The following is a 26,624-nucleotide window of genomic DNA, read 5'->3' as shown; positions in this document are numbered from 1 at the left end:
AATTCACGTACATTGTGTGTTCCCAAAGAAGTTCATGATCAAATCACGTATCATTATGAAGTCTTGTTAAATTCTACTACTTTAAATTTCCCTTTTCCTATTATACATAATCACATTAATGGAATTCTGTGGGACTATGTGCACCCCCAGCATATGTTTCTTTGCCATGACAGCCTGCCTACAAGTGACCCTGTGAGTGAATTTCATGTATGAGCTACCTTTATAACCACACTCTTGGATCTTTTTAAAGTTCCAGTGATTATGTTTCTACAGTGTCCCTGTAGAACAGTTACTATTACAGAATATTAACACTGTATCTTCTTCAATAAAACTTTCCTTTCTTCTCTCTCTCTTTTTGGTTTTTTGTTTTGTTTTGTTTTTTTGTTTTTGTTTTTGTTTTTTTTTTGAGACAGAGTCTCGCTCTCGGCTCACTGCAAGCTCCGCCTCCCGGGTTCCCGCCATTCTCCTGCCTCAGCCTCCCGAGTAGCTGGGACTACAGGCGCCGCCACCATGCCCGGCTAATTTTTTTGTATTTTTAGTACAGACGGGGTTTCACCGAGTTAGCCAGGATGGTCTCCATCTCCTGACCTCGTGATCCGCCTACCTTGACCTCTCAAAGTGCTGGGATTACAGTGGTGAGCCACCACACCCGGCTTTCCTTTCATGGCTCACATGAAAGTAGTTCTTTACAAGTATCATTCGGTGTCACTACATCAGGGCCCCCAGAATGTGCACTGCAGAACGTCATGGACACATGTTACATAGAATACAATGTGAATGATGCTTTTGGAGAATGTAATGTTCAAACTGCAAACTATCTGAGGCATTGGAATGAAATACTTCAAATCCATAAAATGGGATGTACTGGAAACATCTGCACTTTAATCCAACTGCCTGGCAAAACACTGATACTACATGTGTTCTAATAGTCATTTTCCCCCTAGATTTCTCCACAGAAATTTTTGTGTGTCTTTCAAATGTATTTCTGACAGAGAATGCATTTTGATTTATTACAATTTTGCCATATTGTAGCTATGTGTAATTCAGCCATATTACTGTGGCAGGAAAAATGCGAGATTATTAAAAAATCCCTTATGCTGGATGCTTTGCACTCGTAAAGTCCAATGAATGTCTACTTAGGGTCTATGGACTATCTTTATAATAGTGGCTATAAATTCAAATTTCAAATATCATTGTTATAATCTAAATGGTTTTCTTTTGGCTGACTTTTTAATGGGATGAAATTGGAAAGCCATCATGGTAGATGACCTTCATAGCACATTGTAAGATGGATGAAAAGAAATACTCAGAAGTATCAGCTTCTCCGTTTCTTGTTTGCTTGTGCCTGCATTAGCACTATCTTCACCTGCATGTTTCTTTTCAGGCATCTCTTAAAACCCTTTGCTCTTTAAAAATAAACACTCGATAATATATTCTGTAATTTACCTGTGTACACACAAGAGGTGGTAGGTGGCAATATTAATCTACAGCACAATGAAGTTAGCAACAATACCTGGACACAGCGGTCAAGTCATCTTGGTGAGGACTATTGCTTTCCCAACAGGATCCCAAGTGCCCTAGACACGTGGCCATGACATGTGGATTGAGGGAGCATGCCAGGGTCATTGTGAATATTGAGTTAGCACAATGTAAATTCTGTCTTATTTTTTAAAGTAAATAAATATGGATAGAAGTTTTGTATTTTCCTCTCTTGGCATCATGGGATTGACTATATCCCATTTCAGAAATCCCTGAAATTAAGTAACTTCTTCCTTTGTGCTCCCACTGGTCCCTATACTTAAAAAAATTAGAATTTTCTTTTCATAAAAATTATATAAGTCCATTGTAGGATATTTGGAAGGTAGAGAGAAGTATATAAATATAAAAATAATCTGTACTCATATCCCCTCAGAAAATGGTCACCTGAAACCTTTTTTTTTTGGGATGGGGGGAGGGAGACAGAGTCTTGCTCTGTCGCCCAAGCTGGAGTGCAGTGGAGCAATCTAGAGTCACTGCAACCTTTGTGTTCAAGCCATTCTCCCACCTCACAGCCTTCTGGGTGGCTGGGACAACAGGCGTGCACCATCATGCCTGGCTAATTTTTGTATTTTTTGTAGATATGGTGTTTCATCATGTTGGCCAGGCTGGTCTTGAACTCCTGACTTTGGGAGGCCTGCCTCAGCCTCAGCCTCCCAAAGTTCTGGGATTACAGGTGTGAGCCATGGCCCCTGACCTAAAATCTTGATATATATGTGTGTGTGTGTGTGTGTGTGTGTGTGTGTATATACACACACACACACACACATATATATCCCTCCAAACTCTTTTTGGGTATTTAAAAAACATATAGTTAAGATCATACTGTTTATATAATATTATATCTCAGGTTTTCACTTAACAAAAAGTTCCTGTACTTTTAGTAATTCTCTGTAAATAGTTTGATAATACTTTGTAGATATTTTACTAGCACAGGAAACAAGCATGGACTTTGGGTTCAGGCTGTCCTGGGTGTGAATCCTGGTTTTCCCACTAACCCGTGGCATGTCACTGGACAAGTTACCCGGGCTCACTGAACTCCAGATTACTCTTTTGGGAAATAAGAGTAAGACTATTTAGAGATTAAGTCAGATAATATATGTAAAGCACCTAACACATGGTACGTGTCCATTAAATGGTTATTATATTATATATTAGGAGTCAACAAACTATGACCTACAGGGCAAATCTAGCTTGCTGCTTGCTTTTGTAAACAAAGTTTTATTGAAATATAGCATCACTCATTCATTTACATATTGTCTGTGGCTGCTCTTGTATTAAAAAAACAGAGTTAAATAGTGATGACACAGACCCTGGGATCCACAAAGCCTAAAATATTCATTACTTGGCTACAGTGGACTGAATGTTGGTGTCCCCCTCAAATTCATTTGTCAAACTTTTAGCCCCCAGGATGATGGTGTTAGGAGGTGGGGCCTTTGGGGGTGATTGGGCCATGAGCCTGGAGCCCTTCTGAATGAGATTAGTGCCCTCATAAAAGGGGCCCCAGAAAGCTCGACTGCTCTCTTTTGTACCACATGAGGACACAGTGAGAAGACAGCTTTCCATATGCAACCCAGAAAAGGGTCCTTACCAGAACCCCATCATACTGGCTCCCCAATCTCAGGCTTCCAGCATCAAAAACTGTGAGGAACAAATTTCTGTGGTTTATCATCCTCTCAGCCTATGGTATAAGCCATCCAGCACAAGTGAACGAAGACATTGGCCCTTTACAGAAGAAGTTCGCTTGTTGTGTAGAATCATCATTCTTCACTCCTCATGACTTTATACTTCTGAGCAGAGCCTCCTCTCAGCCTCCACTGTGACCTGGGGTTCTGTGCCCCGACTTACCCCTCAGGGGTCTGACCAGTGTCTTGCACACAGAACTTTCTTTGACACCTTGTGCCCCACCCTAGCAACTGTCCTTCTGACTGAGGGCATTCTCAGGGCTGGCAGGAAGTCCCAGACAATTAACAAGTCACCCCTCCCCTCAGCAGCCCTCAATCAGTGACTGACAGAAGGTGCTACATAAATACCTCAGCTCCCTCCCCTGCCTCGGGCAGGCTAACTCTACCCTGGTTCCTAGAGTCAACCAGGAGTTTCAACTTTGCTCAGCTTGGCAGCTTGCGTCCTTCTCTCTGTCTTGCCTCTACATTCCTGCATTTCCCTTTTGGTTTCTCCTGGGCTCCCCTCCCAAGCAACTTCCTCACACCCACGTCCTTGCTTCAGGCCCTGCATCTGTAAGTTCCTGTTTCCTCCCTTGCATAACATTTCTCCCTGTCTTGCTCTCTCTGTAACTTTATTGTTTTCCACTGTGCTGGGACATTAGCAGGTCACAATCAATATAGTTTTATTGTGGGTGAAGTGACTGATCTCTTTCAAGAACTAGAACAGAGACTCAGGGAACAAACCCTCAGGTTAAGCCACAGACCACTGAGGCAGATGCGGCCCCTTCTCTGCACCTTCCAGCTCAGTTGCCTGCTCCTGGGTGTCATTGGTGCTTGGTGGCATGGCACCTCCCTGTCTGGGGGTGGCAGGAGAACAGCCTTTGAACTCATTTGTCCGGGACTGCATAAGGAGAGTTGTTGCATTCGGGAAGTGCTCTGAGGGCCTTAGGAGGAAGGGCTCATCTAATGAAGGACTTTTTTGAGCATCCAGAAACACCAAAGGTCTTGCTGTGTCCTCTCATTTTTTATTTATTTTGCATAGAGAGCTTTTCTGCAGCTCACAGAATGGCTTCAGTGTGGGTCACTAATGATGGCGTTGTGAGCCCCAGAGAGGCTGGGTCTTGATGTCATTTGTGGCCCTGACTCACAGCAGGAAGAGCAATTAATTACCTAATTTGTCTCTGTCTCTGTTGGACCAGTTGGTAAATAGGGGAGCAATATTGCATCTTGTTTTAAAGGGCCAGCCAGCTGGTCTTGAAAAATCAAAGTTATGAATGTGGGGCTTTGAAAACCCTTAGGTGAAGGGCAACTGTTCAGGCTTGTGTCTGGGCTGAGGTGGTGTTGTTGTTTTAAACAAAGACTTCCAGGAAAGCCTGGGTTGATGGAACCGATACATCTAAAGAATAAGACCCAAGACATGGTCTTGATAGGCCTCTTAACATCCTGGCCTTGTGCTTCAAGCCCAGACATGAGAAGTCCCCCAAGAGAGCTTGCGCCTGGGCTGGGGTGGCTCAGGCACCAGGGAAGCTGGGCAGTCACTAACTGCCCTTCCTCCAGGCCATGAGAAGCCCCATGAGTGTCTCCAAGACACTGTCAGATACTGTGCCGTTTCCGACCTCTGACGGCAGTGGGATGGAGAACACCAGTTGGACTGGAGGAACCAACCACTGACTAAGTCCAAACTTGCAGGAGAAGCTTGAGCTCCCATGTCAGGGCCGGGGGAAAGGTGACCATATGGCCACCAACTTGACAATGGGACATGTTTAATGTGGGAGTAAGAGGGACATTGGTGTTTATGAGGGACGGTTCATGGAGGCTAGGTCCATGCCTGCACGTTGTGGGGGAAGGCAGAAAAAGCACCCAGAAAATCACAGTTGAACAGTTGAAAATGCTGTTTTCCTACATGATATGGTTTGGCTGTGTCCCCACCCAAATCTCATCTTGAATTGTGCTCCCATAATTCCCACGTGTTGTGGGAAGGACCTGGTGGGAGATAATTGAATCATGGGAGCGATTTCTCCCATACTGTTCTCATGGTAGTGAATAAATCTCACGAGATCTGATGGTTTGATAAGGGGAAACTTGTTTGACTTGATTCTCATTCTCTCTCTTCCCTGCTGCAGTGTAAGGCCACCTTTCTCCTTCCATCATGATTGTGAGTCCTCCCCAGGCACGCGGAACTGTGAATCCATTACACCTTTTTCTTTTGTAAATTACCCAGTCTTGGATATGTCTTTATCAGCAGCATGAAAACAAACTAAAACACTGCATCTAAAGCTGTGGGCCTTCAGCGCTGTTACGTGAGAAAAACAAGTTGCAGAGTATTGTGTATGCAATGGCCGTTCTTTAATAAAAACGAGCAGGGCCGCCTCCTCTGCATGTTTTATGGTGGAAAGACACACACCAGGCTGTCTCCGTTGAACCTCAGAGGCAGAGACATGGCAAAGGTTGTAGAGAAGATGATATTTTACTATACATTTTCTTAATTTTTTAAACAAATATGGGGCATACATGTTACTTTTATAATTTTTGGAAAGGAATTTAACAAAAGGGTTACATAATATAAAAAGAAAGTTGTGGTTTGCTCTTTCAAATTTGGCCAGCTCCACCCTTGCCTCATCTCCCTATGCCTGGGAGCTTCCGGAACCTAGAATCTCTGCTGAGACCCCATCGGCTTCCTGCTGCATCTTTCTGTTTCCGGTTCAGTTCAGTGCTGGAGAACAGACTGCAAAGGACCGGCGGGAGCATTTTAGAACCTGGAGCACCACAGAGTTCAACCGGCTGAGGGAAGCTGGGCACAGCCTTATAGCACATCAGTCCCCATATTCTCAGCACAAAAAGCTTTCAGTCTCTGACTGCCAGGCTGGAACCTAAAGCCAGAGGCTTGACTTAGCTTCCATTACAAATGTCCTGAGCCATGCAGGCTCTTAATAAGAAATTGGATTCAGCCCCAGGCTTAATCCCGGAGGTACATTTTTTTTTTTCCCCCACGATAGCAAGCTTATGGCTCTACAATATCTGATTTAGATGATTTGAAAATGTATTCTTTGACAAGGCTTAATTAAAGTGGATTGCACCTATATGGGAACATTTTACAATTTCCATAACACACACTATTATTACCAGGAGCGATGTGTTTTTTTCGTTCTATTGATGTCTTTTATGGAGATGTCATAAAAATAAGATTATGACTTCTCATTATGAGGCAGATGGAGGAGAACATGCATTTTGATTACTAGAGAGGGAAATACGTTCTTTCCAAACAGTTACCTTAATAGCCAGTGAGGGCTGGACTGGACTGGAATGGGAGGTCTAGGCAAATGACATTTTTATGGGCCTGACTTTATAGCAGCTTCCTTTTGCATGTTTCAAATGAGATCCATCAAATGCGAAGCCGATTCTTCAGTTTGGCTAGAAATGAAGGTTCCACAGGTTGTATGTCTTTCTGAAACTATTATCAACAATTACTACAACTCACTTTCTGAGTCTCTTAGTAACAAGAAACTAGGCTTACTTTTAAAAATCCATTATAATGAGATAACGCTTTACGTCTGTGAAGTATTATGAGAATCATCCATTAAAAATATTTTGTATTATAGGAGCAGTATATTTTCATTGTAGTAAACTGGAACAACAGAGTGTTTTTCTATACTTGAAAAAATAGGCCGGGCACAGTGGCTCACGCCTATGATTCCAGCACTTTGGGAGGCCAAGGTGGGCGAATCACCTGATGTCAGGAGTTTGAGACTCAGCCTGACTAACACGGATAAACCCCGTCTCTACCAAAAATACAAAATTAGCTGGGTGTGGTGGCAGGTGCCTGTAATCCCAGCTACTTGGGAGGCTGAGGCAGGAGAATCACTTCAACCCAACGGGCAGAGGTTGCAGTGAGCCGAGGCCACGCCATTGCACTCCAGCCTGGGCAACAAGAGTGAAACTCCATCTCAAAAAAAAAAAAAAAAAATAGCCAGGCTTGATTTTTTGTATCATGAGCATTTTCTCTATGTCTTTAATTATTGTTTCAAACACAATTTTAAATGACTTTGTATTATTTTACTTTTGGTTATAACATTATTTAACCGGTGTTAGACATAATTTATTTTTTTCAAGTTTTTCATTTGTGTACATAACACTAATAAAGTTTCTTATAGAAAATCTTTGTCCACATTGCTGGCGAATTTCCTAGAATCAACTCTGGAAATAGAATTACTGGGTCAAAGTGTGTAAACACATTGCCAATTAGCTTTGCAGAGTCTGTACAATTAATACTTCACATCTGATCACATAAAATATATGTTGAACATGGTTATCAATATTTGTGAGGCAGAAATACAATAGTGCCTTTTTTATTTTTTGTTTTGAAATGGGGTCTTGCTCTGTTGCTCAGAGCAAGGAGTATAGTGGCACGATCTCGGCTCACTGCAACCACCGCCTCCCGGGTTCAAGTGATTCTTCTGCCTCAGTCTCCCGAGTAGCTGAGATTGCAGGCACATGCCACCACACCTGCTAATTTTTGTATTTTTAGTAGAGATGAGGTTTTACCATGTTGGCCAGACTTGTCTCAAACTCCTGAGCTCAAGTGATCTGCCTGCCGTCGCCTCCCAAAGTGCTGGAATTACAGACGTGAGCCACCACACCGGGCCCAGTAATGCCTTTTTATTTTAGTTTCACGTCTTTGATTACTAAGCAGTCACTGAGATTTCAGAGGTGCCAGGGCAGGCTCATGGAGGCCCTTGAACAGCTGCTAGTGCCAGGGATGGACACCTTGCAGGGTTTAAGTAACTTTAACTCCTAGGAACATTTTAGAAAAATTTCATTTGCATTTTGTGCTTTGGATAAAAACACAGTACTATGCTTATGGAATTTGTCTTGCTTATTCCACCATCAGAAGGATCAGTGGTGACCCTTCAGCTCTGAAAAGGGATTAGACCTCCTATGATTTCAATTTGACTTAAGCAATAATCATGTCATATGCAAATCCCTGAAACCCAAAGTAGACTTTTTTTTAAGCTGACTTCATATAGAGTCAATTATCCTGAGCAGATTATGTTTTTAGTTCAGACTAATTATCCGTGAATTGGACATATTGGAGGAAACTCTGGCTGGATCCACAGACAGGAACATGGAGCCAGGCGAGGGAAGCCTGATACTGCAGAACTAGGGAACTTCAAAGACACAACAGAAAAGCCAGAAGGAAAATAAAGACTTGTAATATATTTGCAGAACAAAATGTGGAGTCAGGGGAGGGGGGAGGAGTGCAAAATTCGGAAGCAATTAATTCATTTCTTTCGGAGCTAATTTATGAATCTTTACTCTGAACTCTCCAAGTCCTTTCCTTTGTTTCAGGTCCAATACTCCTTGTGTTTCACATACCTGATTAATTAGAACATGCATTGCCTTACTTTGCCAACGGTGCATAATTTATCATGCTGGGCTCCTGAAACCATCTTAGGTAGGTTTTTTGAAATGTATGCAAATTGACTCGTCACCAGCTCTGCAGTTCAACAATGGAACCATGGTTCAACTATGGGAACCCTTGAAAGTATACCTTCTTTTCCTTACCTGGGATCTTTAAAACCAAGGGGTGGGAGGGCATTTTACTAATAGACAATCAAAGTGGAGAAGTAGTGTGGTGTATTTCAAATTTCTCATCTCCAGTTCGTACTGTGTGTGCTACTGTGACCAGGGCCTCAGTTTCCTCATTTACAGTTGACCCTTGAACAACACAGGCATTGGTGCACTGACCTGGCAGTCAGAAAATCATGTCTAACTTTTGGTTTCCCCACACTTAGCTAATAGCCTATTGTTAACCAGAAGCTTTATTGATAACATAAGCAGTCTATTAACACGTATGTTATATGTTACATGTATTATATACTGTATCCTTGCAACAAGTAAGCTGGAGAAAACATAATATTATTTTAAAAAGCCACAAGGAGGCTGGGTGTGGTAGCTCACACCTATAATTCCAGCCCTTTGGGAGGCTGAGGCAGGCAGATCATTTGAGATCAGGAGTTTGAGACCAGCCTGGCCAATATGGTGAAGCCCTGTCTCTCCTAAAAATACAAAAATTAGCCAGGTATGGTGGCAGGTGCCTGTAATCCAAGCTACTCTGTAGGCTGAGGCGCAAGAATTGCTTGAACCCGGGAAGTGGAGGTTGCAGTGAGCCCAGATAGTGCCACTGCACTCCAGCCTGGGCAACAGAACAAGACTCCATCTCAAAAAAAAAAAAAAAAAAAAAAAAGAAAAAAGAAAAGAAAAGAAAAAACAACAAAGCAAAGCAAGCCAGGAAAAACCACTAGGAAGAGAAAATATATTTCCTATTCATTAGATGGAAGTGGATCATCATAAAGGTCTTTATCTTCATCATTTTTTCACATTGAGTAGACTGAGAAGGAGGAAGAAGAGGAGGGATTGGTCTTACTGTCTTGGGGTGGCAGAGGCGGAAGAAAATCTACATATCAGTGGACCCATGCAGTCCAACCGTGTCATTTGAGGGTCAACTGTATGAAGTGGGAGGAAGTCATTGAATTAGATGGTCTCTGAGAGAGCTCCCAAGGCAGGGCTCTTGTATCACAAGGTGGCTTGGACTTATGTTTCCCATGGAGTTCTTGTTTCTGCAAGGCCAATAACATATTAACCAATAGACAGCCTGGACCTGGGTTTGAGACACCACAAAAAATGAAGAAAATTCCACTTTCATGGACTTATCTAGAATTTTTCAACCATAGATGTCCAGGAAAAGGCTATTTTTATTATAGTTTGTCTTGTTTGCGTTAGGGCTTGGGGTATGTTCTGAATTATAGTTGTAGGTAAGGTGGGAGGGTGAGTACTGTAATCTTTTCAGCATTCAGGACCTCTCAGGACTTAGCTGAACCCCATGTCAACCTGAGCATTCTCTTCACGATGAGACTGCTAATTAGGACTTCCAAAAGTCAAGCGGTTTAGGCTACATAAGGCTAGCGTGTGAAAGCCGTTCCAAATGCTTTTATCCAATGCTGCAGAGATTTCAAATAAAGACCTCTTGCTTCCTCTGGCTTTTCCAGATAAGGAATGGGGATTTTGTCAGTGTAAATGTCAGTATAAATATGCATCTGGATGTTGGCCGCGTTAGCCACCTACCTAGAAGGATTTTTCCAGCCTCAGGTGGGTTCTCTCTGAGGCTGGAAAGGTGACAAGATCAGGCTGTGCTTTTCTGTTTTAATTACTTTTCTATTTGGAGTATAATTTCAAAGATGTGTTGTGAATTTTCCACAGTGAGGTTTGGGGGTCAATGTAAAGGGATGTCCTTTCCATTTCTCTGGATTTTTATAGCTTGCTCAAGCCAGATGACGGTCCTGTAGCTGTTACCTTGAAAACATGTGGCCCCTATACAGATACCAGAATATGAATGCTGGGTGACCCAGGTACGTATGTCTTATGTCAAGGTTATTTAATATTTTCCATCAATGAAAGCCACAACTGAGCTGGAGAAATCTTGGAGCCGACGTGATTCACAGACGGAGGACAGAGTGACTTGTCTCTAGGTGAGTGGGCTGCAATGGAGAGAGCTGAAATGAGCCACTCTCACAACCTTTTTGTTCCAGTTCACACCTTGAACAGGCTTAAAGAAACAGACACACACATAGCAAATGGCAGAGGCCATAGTAGGGGCAGGGACTTGACGTGCTGAGCTGACATCTTTTGGGAACAGTTCAGAGTCCTATCTATGCTTTTGGCCTGCAAAATGCTTAAAAACCTTGACCAGGCCAGGCACAGTGGCTCACACCTGCAATCCCAGCACTTTGGGAGACTGGGGTGGGCAGATCATGAGGTCAGGAGTTGGAGACCAGCCTGGTCAACTTGGTGAAACTCTGTCTCTACTAAAAAATACAAAAATTAGCCGGATGTCGTGGCGCATGCCTGTAATCCCAGGTACTCGGGAGACTGAGGCAGCAGAATTGCTGGAACCCAGGAGGCAGAGGTTGCAGTGAGCTGAGATTGTGCCACTGCACTCCAGCCTGGGTGACAGAGTGAGACTCCATCTCAAAAAAAAAAAAAAAAAAAAAAGCCTTGACCCAGTTGTCAACCTTTCAAAAGGCAATTATTTCACTTAAAAATTTGATTTTCAGCTTCTTTTGAAAAAGTATTCCTGACAACACTGGGCGGGTATTTCCCCATGGCCTCGGTTTCTGGAGCTGGGTGGGAGCTGCTCTCAGTCCACCCTCCCAGCCCTGTCACTGAATTGGGTCCCTCCCCGCCTCCACCCCTATTTTGCTGGTTTCATTACTTGCCTGGACTGGGAGTATCCCAGCTTGTGGCCCTGTCTCTAAACTAATGTAAACACCAATCTGGGCAAGTTTTTAATCTTCCCTAGGTCTCAGTTTTTCCATTTGTAAAATGAGGAATTGGATTGGATAGGGCCCCAAGCCTCTCCCAATGCTCAGAGTTCATGATTTTGGGTGATTATGAATTTTAAAATACTTACTTTGGGCACATATTGAGAAGAAACTACATTTCTTTGACCTTGAAGAAGTATAAAAATCATGAAGGGGGCTGGGTGCGGTGGCTCATGCTGTAACCCTAGCACTTTGGGAGGCTGAAGCAGGAGGATTGCTTGAGATCAGGAGTTCATGACCAGCCTGGGCAGCATAGTGAGACCCTATCTCTACAAAAAATTGAAAAATAAAGTTCATGAAGCATTACAAAGTCATTTGTATTTTGTCATTGGGAGACCTAGGCTTCTACTACTAGTTTGGAGGATTTGTGGGAGAATTGGAGGCATGGTTTAGCTGTGGGGTTTGTCTCCACCTTTCAAGCAGGCCAGGAGGCTGCAAGGACAGGGATATCAGCAGAGAGACACCTTTGCTTTGTGCTTGGTGCTTACTGTGTAAATCCAGCGTAGCTCTAGATAGCCCTGTCTGAATTACAGGCCCGTCTATTGGCCTGAATCCTCACATCTTCTCTCCCATCTGAATCGGTTTCCGGGCGTGAGAAGAACACTGGGCCAGGAGCTGGCTGCTCTAGATTCTTGCCTTGGATCTATCATGGTTTTACTGCATGGTTCTGCTCATGTCCCTTATCACTTTCCACCTCTGTGAGAATGAAAGAAATGTCTTCAAGCTCTAACATCCTATGCTCCTAAGGTTCATCTGACAGTCCTCTAGGAAGCACCGAGGGAAAGTCTACTGAGGAAATTGCTGGGTCCTCTTCCTGCAAACCACTTGCAATGTGTTGAGGACAGTGTACAGACCCAGCAGGAATGAATCAATAAGCCATGCCCTCTGGCCCCAAGAAACTTTACATCTAGTGGGAAAGAGAGAAGATATACTTAAGACTCTATCATAGAAGAGGAAATAAGTGCCATTTGTCTCCTTTTTCTCCACTTTTAAGGGTCATTCATGTTCAACATCTGAGCCTTTGCAGAGAGACAGAAAGAAATAATTTAAAAAGAAGAGCAGAAAAATATGAAAATTAGATGAAAAATTATCTCTTGTCAGATTGATTTTTCTAAAATACAGTTCCTATGACATATTCTAAGAATGCTTTGCTCTTCTAAAGTCTTGTATCAAGTTCAAATTCCTTGATAGATTCTTTCTCTTTTGGCTGCAAACAACCAGCATGACTGCCTTTTGCTACTCACCAGTGAGAGAAACCATGACTCTGGGTTCATGTCCTCCCCAAAAAACCATCCCTTATTCGTGCTCAACCTGCCCACCCAGCCTCTCCTTCTCTACAAATCCAGGAGAACCTCCAGGGCCCACTTACATGGTGGAGCCCACCCTATGGTATCTCCTCTGAGCACATTCCCATCTCTTCTCAATTCCCTTGCACTGACTCACTCATTGTTCTGGCCCATGCTGCCTGTTCTTAAGGATTTTCACCCTCCGTGTGTTTTGTCTCTGCAACTGTAATGCAACCTACTTCACCCCAGAGTTTGTGCTTTGAGTTCCTGCCACGGGGAATTTAGACACAGCAAAGGCTCAATAAATATTTGTTAAGTAAACAAATGATTGAGTGAGTGAATGAAAGAAAAGCTAAAAGGAATAAATGCTATCCATGTGAATGGGACACCACCTCTCGAATGGCACAGCTTCTCTCCTTGCTTTCATCAATTTCTCACCAACTGACATTTCCTGTATCTTGCCATCAGTGCACACAGGCACGCAGGCCTGGCCAGCGTCCTTCCCAGGCTAAAAAGATCTCATTCTCAAGGTTGTCTTTTCTTGGTGCTTCTGAGGTTGACCAGCTGACGAGTTCTCTGAGAACATTCACTATTTTTCTTCCTCTGCCCTGGAGAAAAGGGCTAGGCTGGTCACTTTATCTTCCTTATCTGTGATACTGCAGCCAAATGTCATTAGTCTGACCAGTTAGGGATGAAGGGCAGACTGCGGAAGGAGAAAGCGTGACTATAGACATCATGCTCAAGGAACCCACAGTTTATCTTCTCTAACTACTTCTCACTATGTGACTAATATTGCCTAGCAGTTACTCAGGTAACTATTTTAATAAATGGATGAGAATAATATGTAATAACTGTATTAGAATTCTTCAGATAAACAGAAACAATATGGTGTGTGTGTGTGTATGTGTGTGTGTTTGTATAAAAGGATTTATTATAAGGAATTGGTTCACATGATATGGAGGTTGGCTAGTCCTAAGATATGCAGGGTGAGACCTAGAAGAGCTGATGGTGTGGTTCTAGTCCAAAGGCTGGCAGGCTTGAGACCAGGAAGAGTTGGTGTTTCAGTTCAAGTCTGAAATCAGGGGAAAAAAATGATGTTCCAGTTGGAAGGCTGTCAGGCAGGAAGAATTCTGTCTTCTCCAGGGCTGTGATGTGTGTGTGTTGGGGGGTATCAGACTTTTGTTCTGTTCAGGTCTCCAACTGCTTGGATGAGGCCCACCCACATTAGGAAGGGCAATGTACTTCACCCTGTCTACTGATTTATGTTAATCTCATCTCAAAACACTCTTACAGAAACATCCAGAATAATATTTGACCAGATAGCTAGGCACCCCTTTGTTAAAGGATCTTTGGGGTGTCACTTTTCTGACTGGAAACCTCTGTGCAGCTGTTGCAGTGGGGTGGACAGCTCCAGGTGCCAGCATGGGCGCCAGCTTTCTGTGAGATTACAGCTGGACCAGGAACACCGCAAGCAGCTTCCTCAGCTGGCACTGGGGAGCATGGTGTCACCAGAAGCTTGGAGATGCCAGGAACCACAGGGCCTCAAGGAGGGAGTGACATTCCTGGCTTGGGAAGCTCACAGGACTGGGAAGCCCTCCAAGGGGCCACAGCTCTTCTCTCTGCCTGCAATGTGGTGAGCAACGGGCATGTCTCAGCCCTGTTTGTGTTACAGCTCTTTTAGCCTGGCTCTTTGGCCGGTCCTGAGTTCTTATCCTGCGACGAGGAAGAATGAGGTATGCAGACAAGTGGAGGGTAAGCAAGAGGAAAAGGAACTTTATTGAGTGACACAGGGGACCAATAGAGGGTAGCTCCTTCTCACAGCCAGGTGTCCAGAGTGTTCAGCTTCTAGCAGAGAGGAGACCCTGGAGTGGAACGTTCCTCTCAGAGGGGAGACCCTGGGATAGGTTGCTCCTCTCTGCAGCTGGTCTTCCTGATGTCTGCCCTGCTCTAGCTGAGCCTGGGGCTTTTATGGGTCTTGGAGGGGAGGAAGTGCGTGGGGATTGGTCCATGGGCAGCCATGTGGGGGCCCAGAAAAGGCACCACAAGTCCCCATTCTGGTTTGTGGGACTGGAAACCTGACCCCCAGGCTTCAGGCCCTCCCTAGCCTGAAGGTGGGGCCTCACTGGGGACCCCACCCCTTCCCCGCAGGAGCCTGTCTGCCTCCTGCCTCCATCCATGGTGCCCAGGCTGCTCATGCCATGGGCACCTGCAGGCCAGCACTGAGCTGCTCTAAGCAGCCCCTCAGATTACCCCCTTACACTTCCCCACACTTCTGGGCACCCAAAGTCCAGGGGCTGAGGCGGCAGGGGGCTGGCATGTCAGCACTGCCCCCAGCGTGTGCACCCCTGCTCCACATTTCTCTGAGACCAGAGCTGGTGCCCATAGTGGGGAGAAGCCAGGTAGTGGGAGCAGGCACTTCTGAGCCTACAAGAGCATGGGGGGCCTTCCTAGGCCCCGAGGAGCACACAGAGGCCCAGATCCATTACTCTGACTTGGGTGGCTGCGGCTGCTGCGCTCAGGAGGGCAGGGCTGCGGCCTTCTCCCATTTCCCACTGGCTCCGTGGAGCATGCAGCCCTGGCCATGTCCCCTCACAGCCTGGAGGAGGGGCTCCAGGTCCTTGCTGGGCCTGGGCCTGCATCCACGGCAGGGGTGACACCGCCATGAGCTCCCCACATTGCCCCAGTGCTGAGGGGTGGCCCTGGGCTGAGGGGATCGGGCCCCAGGCCTGACTGTAGGGAGTGACAGGCTACGTGGTCACTTCCACGCAGGGCAGACCCCGGGACGCAGCCCCAGGTGGCCCTGTGCAGAGCCTCCTCCTGAGGCACAGCACCCTTGGTAGGGTGGGCACAGTGGCTGCGCCACTGGTCGGGTCCCCGAAGTGGGTGCCACTCCCACTTGCACCCCGGGTCTCCGAAGTGCAGCCCCAGTTCTGTGTCCCGGACCGGCCCCTGCACTCCATGTGCAAGTGTGGCACCACCCAGGGCCCAGCTCTGCCTCGGGTCCCTCTGCCCAACTGCGTTGCTCCCCTAGGCGGTACTGCTTCCCCAACGACGGGCTACCTGGCCTGGCTGGGTCACGGCGCCCCCCTGGGCGCAAAGCTGCGGAGGGGAGGTGGGGCGCTGCCTGCCTCCTCCCTGCACCCTCCCTGCTGGGGCCAGCATGATGACAGCGGGCCACTCCAGAGGGCTGCTGCTGCCATTACCTTGATCTCATCAAGTTGACATGTAAAATTAACTATCACAGTAACCAAAACGAGAGATTTTAACATAATGAATACCTTTCAAGTGGTTAGAGTCTTGAAGGATAATTTGTTTTACTTCACATTGCCTAAATGTTCTGCAGTTTTATCTGCACCGTGAGTGAACCAACTTCTCAGACCTTTGGAAAGGGGGAGGGAAGAGAGATGAGGAGGAGTGGCAAGTGTGAATTCCTCCATAAGGAACCCCCCCGATATGGTGTGAGAGAGTGGGACCACAGCTGTTCCTGCCGCCAGAACTGGAAGATGGAAGGCTTAGTCTGCTGGTTTAAGCAGAGCTTTTGGAATCAGTGTTCCACCTTACGGAGCCACAACTGAAGTACAGTGGGACTCCCAGTGGATAATTCAGCGGTAGGAGATAGAGTCCATCCCAGGTACTCTGAGGTATTTCTAACACTGATTTTGCTGGGAACAAACCACTTGAATGACAGATTAATTGATTAACTAATGATAGCTATTTTTTTTTTCATTGCTTCTGTGATCATATAAATAAAAGCAGCTGGGCCAGGTGCTGTGGCTCACGCCTGTAATGTGAGCTCACGCCTGTAATGTGATGCTTGTAATTGGGAGGCCGAGTCAGGTGGATCACTTTGGTCCAGGAGTTCGAGACCAGCCTGGGCAACATGGCAAAACCCTGTCTCTAGAAAAAAAAATACAAAAAATTAGGCAGGCATGGTGGCGTACACCTGTAGTTTCAGCTACTCTGGAGGCTGAGGCGGGAGGATTACCTCAGCCCAGGAGGTCAAGACTGCAGTTAACCTTGATCATGCCACTGCACTGCAGCCTGGGCAACAGAGTGAGACCCTGTCTCAAAAAATAAAATAAATTGAAAAAAAAATAAAACAATTGTTCAGTGCTTCCCAAGTACAGTACTGGTTATGATGCTAAATGTTTTATATAGGTTTTTTTATTCGATCTAAGCAGCAAACAAACCTAGTCTGCATTTTTGTCTCCATTTCACAGATGTCAAAACAGAAACTCAGAGATGTTAAGCTACTTGTTCCAGGTTGCAGAATCGGGTAAGTGCAGAGAATGACATGCTCATCTTTTGACCCCAAAGCCCATGGTCTGCTACCTCCATGATTGTCTACACTGCAAGAACAAGCCTCTTGTTATACAGGCTGGTCAGTCATTCCCAAATACCTTTTAATGGAATGCCTCCTCCTCTGGATGTATCCATACCAATTTGGAACAACTGTGATTTTGTCGTGATAGTGGAAAAGGATTTGATGCTTCTGTATATTATGTTGGTACAAGCAGGCTTCACCTATAACAAACATCTGTTCTTTTTGGATGACAGCATTATTCTGAGACAGAATAAAAATGCAGAAGGGGGCAGACAATTTCATCCCGCAACGGTTTTCAGTTTTAGAACGCTTTTGCAAATGGTGCTGAAGGAGGTACCTATTCCATGTGGAATAGACTGGGACATTTTGTTCCTTCTGAACAAACCTGGGAAGAAAAAGAAAGAAAATCCAACTTTTATTTTAAAAGCATTAAAAGGCTGCTGCTGTGTACTCAGTCACAGCTTTGGACACCCACACGGCTACACACTGTGGAGATGGAGAGGGTTGTGGGCAGATGACTTAGTTCAGGAGTACTGTTGTACACTCAGCTCAGCTCCAGGATAATGGGGTATTGAAGGAAAGCACAGTCCAGCCAGGTACCCAGGGGTAGGAGAGGGGTACTGGGCAAGTTGCTGTCCCTCCACTTAAGATGAGCTCCATGGTGTCCCACACTTTTGCTCCATTCTGCACATAGCTGCTTTCCTCCTAATTAACTTCCAGGCCCACTACAGGGAGACTCATGCAAATGGAAATATTCCAAAGGATGAATAACCCCTCAAAACATGTTGGGGGTGGGGAATTGCCCATTAACTTTCTGTGTAGCTTTAGTTATATCCAGTCTCCCATCTTCAACTCTTACACAAACCTGGGCTTGAACCCTGCCTCTACTACATGTCAGCTGACCGTGGGCATGTCTTGTGACTCCTCAAAGTCTCAGCTCCCTCTTCTGTAAGCTGGAGACCATGGCTCCCAACACAGATACTCACCAGGAGGAGTCAATGGGAGAATGCATGCCATAAGCTTTGGCAGTTCCTAAGAAAAGATAGTTCTTATGATTTTTATAGGTCTCTAAGTTTGGGGAAGCGAGCTGTTGGTTCCAGGGTGCTGGCTGGGCAGGCTGATGCAAACCCTGGCTCCTTGGGGCTCTGGGCATGATTCTGTGGGGCTGTTTGCTCAGGGAATCTGGTAAAGGAGGGAGCAAGAGAGAGAATGTAAGAGCATAACCAAGGAGGAGTGCCAGGAGCCGAACTGGGTCAGGAGCTGGAGTGCAGCATGGAGCCGAATTAAAGGCCCAGAGAGAGTGAAAGTGACCTTCCGGCTCTGATATTTCTGAGTCTAGATGGTCTGTTGTCACGTGACTCAGAACATGAAATGAGCAAGTGACGTTAGAGGAGCCATTAGGGTAGACACGTTATCTTTCCTCTTCACTGCTGCATCCCTCGCTCCTGGCACAATGTTCAGATCATTATAGTGACTCTGTAAACACCTGTTGAATGCATGACTTCGTGAATGAATGACATGGGCATTGTGAGAGTAAACTGGGGCATAAGAAAGGAGCTGTGTAACATGGAGTAATGGGTGTTACAAGGCCCCGGGCATGACAGGGTACTCATGGACAAAACCAGGTAAATTTGTCTGATAATAACACCGCCACCAATACCACCATCCTTATCTTATTAATAACTACCATTTTTGCACATGTTTTTATGGGGAGGGCAGAGTCTATATTACATTGTCTTGCTTTACTTAATTATCGCAATTTCCCTGGTAGATAGATATCATTATTCTCATTTCACAGATGTGGAAACTGAGCCCAAAAGATCAAACACCTTTCTGAGGGTGACATAGTGAGTGGAAAAGTTGTGATTCTAACCCAGATGTGCCTGACTGCAGCCAATGTTATAATGTCTGCCAAATATGCAGCCTCTCTGTGTGGACCAAAAGGCCAGCCTTCCAGGCAGCAGCCAAAGCATCAAACAACTGGGACTGCATGATCTGTCTAATCTGAGTCACACCTGGGTTGACCAGTGAACTAAGGGCAGTCATCTAACAGGCTCTGGGTTTAAGAAGGAGAGACCCCTGACCACAATTACACAGGATAGGGAAGAGGGAGAGGTTCCTGGAACCCTGGGGCTCTCTCTCTAGTGAAAAATGTCTGGAGAAGGAAGTGGCTGCTTTGTGAGCGGCTCTTTCCAGAATGGTATTCTTGTGCAGTGCCTTTGGATGAAGAAGTCATGGGCGTCGGGACAGCCAGTGGACTGTTGACTGTTGAGTTGGAGGCTTTGGCTGGATACAATGAACTGTTCTTATAAAATCATGGTAAGTAAATGTATAAGTATGGCATGTGAGACATCTCTATATTTATATCTAGGTGGAGGATCTCATGAAGAGTGAATAGATCCATAAATGACCTGAGCTTAGTTTCTTCTGAGCACACCGTCTTGGGCATACCTCCTTGGAGTCACCTCCTGAAACCCCCAGAAGTAGCTTAGGGAGACTTATAGTGAAGAGTGAGGAATTAACAATGATATGGGTAGGGATAGCACAAAGTCAAAATTCTAAATTAAAGTTGATAGGACCCCATTGAACCTTCAGGCCAGTGAGACCAGGGATTGTTTTGGTCACAAGGGAAAAGGTTTTTGCTTTGCTTGAGCCAGAGGTAACTGGTTGATTGAGGGATCTTGGGTACATGTGTGAGAAGACCACCAAGAGACAGAAATAATTCAGGAAAAAGAGTCAGCCACCTCTGCTTGGTGGCCCGTTTTTATCTAGAGGATGAAAAGTGGCTATAAATTCCTTGGCAGCTGTCCATCAAGGGCTGGGTTTGTTTCTCAACCATTTGGATCAGGGTGGGCTTTGTGACCAACAGAAGAATGTTTGGAAGGGATGCTATTACAGCTCCTAAGAAATCGAAAGCTTGTACTTCCTGCATATTTGAATTTTCTGTCTGAGCGCTCCAACCCCCCATGTGGAAGTGTGACTATCCTGAAACTGTCAAGCTGGAAGGTCACAGGTGGGCTCCTCAGTCCAACAGTTCAGCTGGGCCCGAGCTTCCAGCCACCCCCACCAGGGTGCCAGACATGGGAGTGAAGCCGTCAGGTCTTCCAAACCAACCTATCCACCAGCTGAATTTTGCCGAGTGATTTCAGTTGATGGCTTGTGGAGCAGAAGACTTACCAGCTGAGCCTTGCCCAAGTTCTTGACTCATAAACTGTGAGATATAATTAAGTGGTTGTTTTTTTAAAAAGCCACTGAGTTTTGGAGTGATTTGTTATTCAGTAACAGATAACCAGAATAATCATCCTTCAGCCCTCTTTCTTGCCCAAAATGGGCAGAGCTTCAAGTGTTGGTCAAACAAAGACAGTGTTTCTGGAGAGATGCAGGAGTGTAACTGGCACATGAAAGTATTTAGGGATGACTGTGGCTCTGAGGTTGAATCTCTGGAGACTGAGACCTTGTCTTCATCAGTTCAGATTTAATACCTTATCTCTAGGTGCATGTGAGCTCTTGGGCTTAAAGGGACAATTGACCATCGTGATTCTGAAGTTCTGGAGGAGAAAGGACTGTCTTCTTTTAGCCACGAGTCTTCTACTAATGTTGAAGGAGGAATTCCTATTCTGTTTCTTGGATGGAACATGGCTGTGGTGTTCATGGTATGATGGAACTTGCTTCTGGGGAAGAGGGTCTGGCTCATGGGATGAGGGTGAGGCTTGTTCTCCTTTGCCTCCTCATATTTTTGAACTTATAAGGTCAGATTGAAGTCTGCTCTTCTTTATTCTCTGTCAAAGTCAAACAATAGTAAGCAAAGCATGGCTTATGTGTCAATATAATAGTTGTAAAAAAATCATGCCGAATAAGTTTGCATTACTGTAAACATCATTTTATTTGTAAGTATTTATTAGTTATGTACTCTGTCCCTGGCCTTTGGAGCTAGAAACTACCTTTACAGAGACAACTAAGACACAGTCTTGCCCTTAAAGTGCTTACCGCCTGCTAGAAGGTTAAGATGTGTAAGAGAATTGCAACACAGGGTGGTGAGTGGCACAAGGAAGACCAATCCAGAGGCTGCAGAAACCCAGGGGAGGAAAGGGGCCATCCTCCAAGAACATCTTGGGAATAGATTGGACAGATCAGACAAAATGGAACCTAGAGTTCTTTCATAAAGAGCAGAGCTGCAGGAATTGAGTGTGTCATAATTCAGGTTCTGCTACTTCAGAAGTAATAGCAGGGGTGATGGCAAGAGGTTTGGGTTAGTAGTGAGCACCACGAGGTCCTGTGTCCTTGGAAAGGAGGAGGAAAGGTGGCCCTGGCAGATCCCAGCAGAGACCTCAGAAAGGTGTGGTGGCTTCTGCTTGGCTCTTAGGGACTTGAAAATGATAGTGATGATGGTGACATTCTTACTTATGATCTCTTTTAAATTCCCCGACATTTATGAGAAAGGAAATATCATATCCTGCTTTGTAGGTGGGGAAACTGAGGCTGAGAATAGTTAAATGTTTGGATGACGTCCACACAACTAGTTAGTGGCTCAGATAGTTTTCTTACTTCATCCTGATCTGGGATGAAATTTCATATTCCTACTTTCCAGAAGCACCAAGCTTGGTCAGAGTTGAAGCCTCTGAGATTAATCTGGTACTTTATCATTTTACAGAGTTTTATAGTCAGATTTTCCAGGATTTGGAGATGATTCTGAGGTCACCTAGTCAGTCCAACAACTTAAAACTCCGTTGCACTTTTCCTACTTGAGAGAAGATTAGAAAAGTGATGGTGGAGATGACCTTCACTTCGGTTTTCTATTTTGCGGAGCTTGATCATCATATCAAATTGCAGTTCGTTCTGCTTTTTTCGCCCCTTACGTGATGCACATTTTCTCATGTCTCACTTCACCTCCAGGAGGATTGAAATTTACTGGTATATAAAATTGTATATTCTCTTTGATTCTGATTTTGTTATGTGATCAAGAAGACCAGAAAGAAATACATCCAAATAATAAAAGTCATCATCTCTGTGTTATGGACCAACTACTGATTTTTATGTCTGTTTTTATATTTTCTTCTGTACAGTTGAAATTTTTTACAGTGCCAAGCACATTATGTGGAAGTGTTTCACTACAAACTGGCAGATCTCAGATCTAGATCTTCAAATCCTGTCTCAATCCAGGAGGTTCAGCGGTAGGGTCCTTTTCCCCAGAAGAGAGTGGGTGAAATTGACGGAGATCAAAGTCATCTTTGTGCTTAATCCACACACACCAGGCTGAAAAATCTTTGTGAGTGCCAAATGGAAGTGCTACCTTTCTCACCTTGTCTCTCAGAGATGTTGGAAAAGATTAAAGTGACAAAGTCAACAAGTTTCTTTGAACTTTCTAGAAGAAAGGATGGATGCAGGACAAAATGTTTTTTATTTCTAGCAGTGAAAGAAGGAGCTACTAGGGAGATGTCTGTTGTGCCAGCTTTATTGATATGCCCATGATGTTTATAATAGTAATACTGATACCCCATTAAGTCAATTCCCATACCAACCACCACAGGGAAACTGACATCTGACCTGGTCCCTTCCTTGCTTGAAACCTTTCCGGGACTTCCCATTGCCTGCAGGATAAAAATTCAGTTCTGTGTAATGGAACACAAATTATCTACTGACACCCTCTGTCTGAGCATTAGACCTCAGCAAGTCCTACCACACCTTGGGGCCTTTGCATATGCTTGGCCCTACATCCAAAATGCCTTTTCTCCTCTAGTATACATTGAAAATGGCCGTGCAACCTTCAAAGCCATGATTCAGAGACCTCCTTCTTAGAAGAAGCCTTCTTGGGCCGGGCGCGGTGGCTCATGCCTGTAATCCCAGCATTTTGGGAGGCTGAGGGGGGTGGATCATGAGGTCAGGAGTTTGAGACCTGCCTGATCAATATGGTGAAACCCTGTCTCTACTACAAATACAAAAATTAGCTAGGCATAGTGGTGCGTGCCTGTAATCCCAGCTACTCAGGAGGCTGAGACAGGAGAATCGCTTGAACCCTTGAGGCAAGGTTGCAGTGAGCGCTGAGATCATGCCACTGCACCCTCCAGCCTGGGCAACAGAGCAAGACTCCATCTCAAAAAAAAAAAAAAGAAAGAAAGAAAAAAAAAAGAAAAAACCTTCTTGGGTCTCCCTTCCCATCCTGAATGAATCCCACGCTTCATTATTACATCAGTACTTCACATCTCCCTCTTTTACACAAAACACAACGGGCTGCATTTACTTGCTTGCTTTTCTGTGTTCCCAACTGAACCATAATCTCTTCAATGGAAAGCATGACGTCTCATTTGTCACTCTATTCTCAGTGCCCAGAAAATGACTGACACAGAGGATTCATGTCAAGGAAATTTGTTGAACTGTATATGAGAGGAATATCAGGATCTGATATGGTTTGGCTCTGTGCCCCCACTTCATCTTGAATTGTAATCCCCACATATTGAGGGAGGGACCCGGTGGGAGGTGATTGGATTATGGGGGTTCTTGTGATAGTGAGTGAGTTCTCACAAAATCTGATGGTTTAAAAGTGTGCAGCAGTTCCCCACTAGCTCCCTGTCTTTCCTGCTGCCATGTAAGACATGCCTTGCTTCCTCTTCACCTTCTGCCATGATTATAAGTTTCCTGAGGCCTCCCCAGCCATATGGAACTGTGAGTCAATTTAACCTCTTTTCTTTAAAAATGACCCAGTCTCAGCTAGTTCTTTAAAACAGTGTGAAAATGGACTAATATAGGATCCCAGTAGCGTAAGCCTTGAAACAGCATATAGAAGAGAGAAGCATCTTGAAGGACAAACATAGAAGTGTCTCTGTGTCATTTATAATTTGGTCATAGCCATAAATATTATTGTTTAGTGTCATTCTTGCTTGTCTGAATTATAATGCAACAATCCTAGCTGCTCCAGTTGAAAGCTCTGAGCTCTTATGAAATATTGCTCTATTCCTCCATGAAACAGACTGAGAAGAAATGAAGTTGCAAGAGAGACATTCAGACAGACAGCTGCATGCACAGTTGTTGGCCTTGAACATCTGTATTGGACAGGCAACCAGAGATGTTCTGCCAGCCCACTTTATGGTGAGGGGCATTTTGAAGGAAGGTCTCCAGGCACTTGACTGTGGGCTCAGTCAGCAATGATGAAGGTAGCTGATAGCTCAATGCCACAGTGACATGGAAATCACCTCAGACTTCAGATGGGACTTGGGCTTACTAGACAGCCAAGAATCAGCCTCTGATGTTCTTGGAACACAACTTGTGTTTCTATCACCAAGTCCCAGTCCAAGTCAAACTGGGAGAGACACCTTCACAAAAATTTTATATAGGTGGATTTTCCCTTATATCCTTTAGATTTCAACCTCCTTCAAATTAGCATGACTAAAACGGCACGTTATCAGCAGAAAGGGCATACTGGTTTGCATGGGTTGCCCTTGATTCTGAGAAACACCAGGTCCTATTCTGCTCAATGGACTTTTTTGTTGTTGTGGATATGTTAGATATTCCATGATCAGACTTCTGGGTGTTCAATGCCAAACCTCAAAACTTTTGTATCAGATAAGACAAAGCAAACACTTCCATATTTTCAACTTCTGCTGTCTGTGTGGAGTGGAGGGGAGCAGCTGCAACAGGCTACACGGCTCAAGGGCTCGTGCGCCTAATAGAGATAGTTATTAGAGTAGGGGTTGTTCAAATAGTGGTGCCTATTATGAAAAGGTATGGCTGTTCAAAGTCACTCTGCCTCAAATAATTGCTTGGAGACTAAAGGTGGAGGTTTGTAATTCTCTATCTTTAAATATCTCTATATTTTAAAAGTAGTATATGTTCATTTTGTTTGAAAAACTTCAATTAGCACAAATTCATACAAAGTAAACTGTAAAACATTCATGGTTCCCAATTTTTACCAACCAACTTCATTCCTAGAGGTAAGGACTAGGTAAGGATACCGTTTTCTGTGTATCCTTCTGGACTTTTTCTGTGTGTATGCGTGTGTGTGTGTGTGTGCATGTGTGTGTGTATAAATTTTTGGGGGGTCACATAAATGGCATCATACTATACATAATATATCAGGGTCCCAATAGGAAACAAATGGCACGTTGGAATTAGGATAATTTAAAGAGAATTTAGTTAGTTGCAAGGGATTATTTACAAAGATATGGGTGATCTATTTGGGACTCACAAAAGATCGAGCAGGAAATTGGGGCCTGTGGCAGCAGAGCTGTGCATAGCCCTAAGTCTGAAGGAATGAGAGGAAGGAATAGTTACTGGAATGAGAAGGAGAATGTTCTGCAGAGAAGAATGTTGCTTTTTGGTTGGGGGCACACAGCCAGCGTGAGACAGCCTTGCAGTGAAGGAGCCAGTGAAATAAACACTGAGATCTCTTTCTTTCACTTTCTCTGATGTGCTTCTGGGGCGTCCCAGCGGCCGATTCCAACAGGTGGCCAGAGGGCAGGTTGGCACAGATCTGTCTCTAAGATGCAGGGCAGGGGGCATGGGGCAGGGTACCAGAGTGGAAAATGGATCTGCAGCACATGTGTTGGTCTCATCTTGCTTTTTACATTTAACAATAGATCATGGTTGTATTGTCATTTAAAAGAATATGCCTTAGTATTCAGTTGTGATGTTCATCTCATCCCTTGCCAAAAATCATTTAGGTTATTTCAGGGTTTTTGCTATTACCAAAAAGGCACTATGAGCATTTTTGTAGAAATAATTTTGTGTGGTTGTCCAGTTCACCAATAAAATAAATTGCTTAAAGTAGAATTGCTGGTTTGAAGAGTGTGTGCATTTTAATGTAGATAGTTTCTATCAAATTACATTCTACCAGTAGAATCCTGGTATATTTCTGATATCCCCTCAACCAACCCTGGGTATTGTTCATCATGAAATCCTTGCCATTCTGACAAATGAAAAAGGATTTATTGGGATTTTTTCACTCTGAGTTCAGTTGAGCATCTTTACATGGTCATTGAACATTTAATTATATCTGTATGTGGTGCTTGAGATCTATTACTTGGCTTTCTCATGTGGATTTAAGGTTTTCCATATTTGTTAGAGCTATTTGTCTATTAAGGAAATTATCCTTGTGTCTGTGATATGACTTGTAAACCTTTTCTCACAGAGATCTTTATTTGTCTTTGGTTTTGTTTATGTTTTTCCCCTATTATAGTTCTATTTTATACAACTATGTATAGTTTCCTCTATGATATAATATATGCTATAGTTCCCCTATATTATAGTTATTCATTTTTATCAAATGTAATTTGTTGCTATTTTTCTTTGTGACTTCTTATTTATATAGGTTGCTTAAAATTTTTTCCACATTGTGTGATTATAAATACATTTTTGTCTTGATATTTCCTTCCTCCCTTCCTTCTTTCCTTCCTTCTTTCCTTCCTTCCTTCCTTCCTTCCTTCCTTCCTTCCTTCCTTCCTTC

Source organism: Piliocolobus tephrosceles, chromosome 15, assembly GCF_002776525.5.
Source record: "Piliocolobus tephrosceles isolate RC106 chromosome 15, ASM277652v3, whole genome shotgun sequence".
NCBI lineage: Eukaryota > Metazoa > Chordata > Mammalia > Primates > Cercopithecidae > Piliocolobus > Piliocolobus tephrosceles.
The sequence above is the reverse complement of the archived record's forward strand: the minus strand, read 5'-3'. Positions refer to the sequence as shown.